At 36.7% G+C, this 4,984-nt stretch overlaps 1 pseudogene; it reads left to right on the forward strand.

Annotated features, from left to right (window-relative positions):
• The first annotated feature begins 3,128 nt into the window (after positions 1-3,128).
• The window catches only part of LOC106330982, a 5,148-nt pseudogene continuing 3,292 nt past the window's right edge, over positions 3,129-4,984 (forward strand).

A 4,984-nucleotide genomic window follows, 5' to 3' on the forward strand; every position in this document is an offset into this window, starting at 1 on the left:
CGTTCTATTCACAATATGAGGTAAACAGTCGAGGTTACAAAGAGATTAGAGAAAGAAGGAAAAGGTCGGAGCTTTGTTGAAAGGCTCAGACAGAAACACTAAGCAAGGCGATTGATCGTAAACCCTAGATCTTGCCGTCAATCTCTTAGTGTCTATTTGCGGATCCTCTCCTTCCTTCTTTTCGTTCTCCTTTTATAGGCTCTACATGTCTCTCACTCGTTCGCCCTAGCAGTTTGGGCTTAATTTGATGTTTAATGGGCTGTCCAGCCGAGCGATAGCTTGATGGGCCGATACTGGTCCAGTCGGTCATTTGATCATGAGACTGAGTCGATCGAGCGATGGCCTGATGATCCAAGACTGATCCAGTTGATCGGGAGGCCCAAATGATTAGCTTGGATTCCAACACCGATCGTCATGTTAGATCCTGGTTAGTCTCCTGATAAGATTGGTCCGAATCTTATTAACCGACGGGCCTTGTGTGAGAATGCTAAATTCCTCTCTAACAAATACCAAAAGATATGAATACGTGTTTGAATTGGAACTTACGAGACTAATAACAAGTTTCAAATGAATTGTACACTTGCAATGGAATAACCCTTGGTGTGTGAATACGTGTGATGTGAGTCTTAACGTCTTTTATTGAACCACTAAAACTGAAAAAAGCAAACCGAGTTAATAAACCAATGATTAAAATAACCATACATTCACACACAGGAACAAAAAGAAAACAAACAATAATGGAGGAGGCTGGAAACATTAACTATAACATTTTAAAAGGGAAAACAACAGATAATGGAAAAATATCAATTATATTGAAGATATGATCCATATTTTCTTATAATGCCTATTTTTTTAAAGCTGAATAATGATGATAATATAAACTATGAAAAATATTATTGATTCTATGATCGACAATTCTACCAGTTTTTTGAGAATTAATGTATGGCTACACCACCTAAACCGTCCTATAGAATCTTTGCTTGATGATATTTTTTACACCATACTGAAGTTTTTTTGTAAACATTTTATCCATTAATTCACATATTCATATTTTTTGAATTTCAAAATTCATACATTCTGGTATAAAAACATTAATGAACTTTTAACTAGAAGAAATTTATCATTATCTGTTGTGTGTTTTACACATGTAGATATGCTAAAGATGTTGTCCTTTTAATCAGAGTGTCATTTTTGTTTAAAATTCGCATTAATTAGGATTTTGTGTTTTGTTTAAAGTACGTGTTTCTATAAGTAAACATGTATCCTTTTTGTGTATGGACAAGGATCAATACAACGAGTAGATTGATCTTACATATAAAATGATAAAGTCCATGCAATTACAGCTAAACCAAGATATAACTCAATGCATATATCAAATATAAAAAAATGATAAGAGGAATCGGGTGGCTGGTCCTTTTGGACTCTGTTGAAGTACCAAAGGCTGACAAAACATATATGCCCATAAAACGCAGTTTGAGACTTCAAAGGGTTGAGTTGAAAAATAAAAAAAGACTTCAAAGAGTTGAACATGCAAAGCCATAAACGAGTCAAAGTCATGACCTCATGCTTGTTACGTGTACTATATGTGCCCATGTTCGTAACGCAAGCTTCATGTCATTGTCCGCGCGCAAACTTGTGTTGACTTTTGAGTCGTGAAACGTTAATGTCAATATAAATACATGGCGTCACATAACGATCGATGCAACTGCCATGCCGTTATTATAGAATAGACCGAGTATGAGTTTTCTTTTTCCATTAGTGAGCCCAAGTAATAGCCCAAATTTAAAAGCTTTCACCATCTTATTGCTACTGTTTCATTGAGCTCCAAAGTTCGAACTTCAAAGCTTTGCAGCCATCATTAGGAGTAATGTAGAGATTGTATCTGTGGATGAAAGTGGAAACCAAGATTCGGTCAGCTCTAAAGCTTATTTTGATTGTTCGAAGAACTTGTGAAAGGTGTGGTATTAGAATTTAGATAGCTAGAGTAAGCAAAGCAATACAGAGTTCGTTCCTTAGCTAACCTACCAGATTCTATTTTCATGGAGGAGAGGTTAGATTGTTGAATCAAAGATGTTTTTTTTCTTACTGTTGTTCTCGTCGGTAAAGTCAATGTTCCAGAGAGTTGTGTTTCCAAAGTTTACTAATTTGTCACAGGGGATATCAGGATATGTTGTTTGCTCCTAAGGAGGGGAATGGTTATGGAGAAGACGAGGTAAAGATCTATATCTAAGCCCAAGAGTTCTTCTTCTTCTTCTTGATATAATGTTTTTTGGACTTAGGAGTTAGGAGTTAGGACCATCTTGCTCTTATGATGGAACTACTAGGGAAAATGCCTCGAAAGGTATGTTATTGTTTTGTTTTATGTTTTGTCTCTATTGCTTGTGTTTTTTACGTTCTTGTCTGAGCAGATTGCTATTAGAGGAGCGAGGTCAAAATACTATTTTGACAGACATGGGGACTTAAAGAGGATCAGGAGGTTGAAGTATTGGCCAATGGATTGGTTACTGGTTGATAAGGACAAGCTTCCAGAAGCAAAAGAGTTTGCAGAGTTAGAAACGACCTACTGCTCAACAGTGCTTGGAACATCAATGGATGAATGTAGTAAGTACACAGAATAATGCACGTAATGTAGAATCACAGATGAGAAGCTTGCAGATCAAAGGGTGAAAGATACTCTCAACTTTAGATTTGTATTTTCTTTTTCCTTCATACCTAATTATTCTTGTTTTATTTTTCTACAACTTCGATATTCTCATTGTTTTTTCTCTTCGGAAAATATGGATATTAGTGGGTTCATAAAATTGTTATTTGAGACGAACTGAAAAGCAAAATAATTTAACCGAAACTGAACCAAATTTTATAAATAACCAAATGTTTTCTCTATTTTTACAACCGGAAAACCGTAAACACCGAATGGAACCGAATCAAAAACGCCCTAATGAGTGCATTATAAATCTGCCCTACAGAAAAACTAAACAGCCTGCCGTTTTGACTTGCTTATATTTAACGCCTTGCCGTTTTTGGAGTTTCATAAAAAGTATACAACCTAATCTTATTTTTTTCCGTTACATAGATCTCTCCCGGTTCTTGTCTAATCGCCGTCGCGTTTCTCCGTCGTCGCCTCAACCATGCGATGCAATAAATGCAACGGCAGCAACTTTCAACGCGAAGAAGATACAGGGAACTCGTTTTGCTGTGGATGCGGGACATTACAAGAGTACGACAACTACGAGGCACAGCTCGGCAGCATACGTGGACCTCAAGGCACCTACATCCGAGTAGGCACCATAGGTACAGGCTCTGTTATTGCTTACAAAGAGAAGAAGATCTTCGACGCCAGCAATCTGATTGAGAACATAACACAGAGGTTGCAGCTAATTAGTTATAAAGACGAAGAGATTAAGCGTATGATTAATAAAATCACTGACGGTGAGTTCGGACAAGGTGAGTGGTTCTTGGTTTTGATCAGTGCGTGTTGTTATGTTGTTGTAAGAAGAGAAGGGAAAGGTGTTTTGTCTATGGGAGAGGTAAGTGAGGAAGTGGGAGTTGATTTGCATCAGTTAGGGAGTATAGTGAAGCGTGTTGTGGAGTATTTAGGGTTTCAGTTGGAAGAGTATGATCTTGTGGGTTTGTTCGTGAAGACAGTGAATGATTCATCGAGGTTGAGAGGTGTTGATGTTAAGAAGAAGGAGAGGGTAATGACGCAAGGAGTGTTTCTGATGAACTGTTCGTTGAAGGGGTTCTTGTCTACTGGGAGGAGACCAATGCCTTGTTGGAATGAAAAAAATTATAAAGATGGAGAAAGTGTTTAAGTGTTTGAAGAGAAAAAACTTTTGTGAAGAAGAAAGATTTATAACTTAGAAGAAGATTTTTATTACTCGTTACAAACTTGGATACTTCTTGGTGATACAAAATGAAAGGGGAGTGGAGGTATTTATAGCCTCCAAAATACAAAATATCTTACATATTTTAATCATAAATCTTAGATATAAATCTAGATAATTTTACCATAATATCTAAGATTTTTTATTATAATTATCTAGATAATTTTATGAGAATATCTAGATTTTTATTCTAAGGAGGTGGAGGATATTTCTAGAATTTGGGCTAAGTTTTGGATCAACACATGATTAACCCAATAATGTTTGATCCAAATCAAGTTTATTTTTCAACATGCCTTTGGTTGTGGCGGTTTTGGCTTTTGTTTGTGGGGTGAACGGTGGTGAAGTTAAAGGTTGCGGATTTGGCTAAAGATTGTAAAGTTTCGTTGGTTACTTGTAAGACACGGTATAAAGAGTTGTCGGAGAAGCTAGTGAAGGTATGCTGGAGAGGTTGGTTTGCCTTGGGCGAGAGATGTTATTGTGAAGAATGTTGTTAGACATTCAGGGGTTTTGTTTGGTTTAATGGAAGCAAAGTCCATGAGAAAGAGAAGAGACGAATCGGTTAGAAGCGATGGAGTTTGTTTAAAGGAGATAGTGAGGGACTGCTTAAACAAAGAAGCTAAGTATAGTTATGATGATGATGATGATGATGATGATGGAGGTGTAAGAAGATCAGGTTTTGAGATGGTTTCTAGTGAAGATTGGTGGAAGGGCAGGTCTAAGATGAGTCAAAGGCTTACACTCAAGGTAGTGTTGGAGAAAGATGTAGGCCTTGATGATTTGCCTCCTTCTTACATAAAGGGTTGTGCTTTGGTTGAAAGAAGAAGAGAAAAGATTAAGGCGGCCAAGTTAAGGATCAATGCGATACAACATCCTTGTGACAAAATTAGTGAAAGTGAGTTGTGTTTGGAGATTGAACATATGAAGAAGAAAAGGAAGATAAGGTCTGAAATTAATCAGGAGGATTTGGTTATAGAGACTTTGCTCTTGCACAATGTGAGTGATGAAGAAATTGAGAAGAGGTATTACAAAGCTTTGCTAGGTTTGCATTGCATGTTTTCAACTAAACTAAATCAGTTATTATTATTATTATTATTATTATT

Source organism: Brassica oleracea, chromosome C3, assembly GCF_000695525.1.
Source record: "Brassica oleracea var. oleracea cultivar TO1000 chromosome C3, BOL, whole genome shotgun sequence".
In the NCBI taxonomy this organism is placed as follows: domain Eukaryota; kingdom Viridiplantae; phylum Streptophyta; class Magnoliopsida; order Brassicales; family Brassicaceae; genus Brassica; species Brassica oleracea.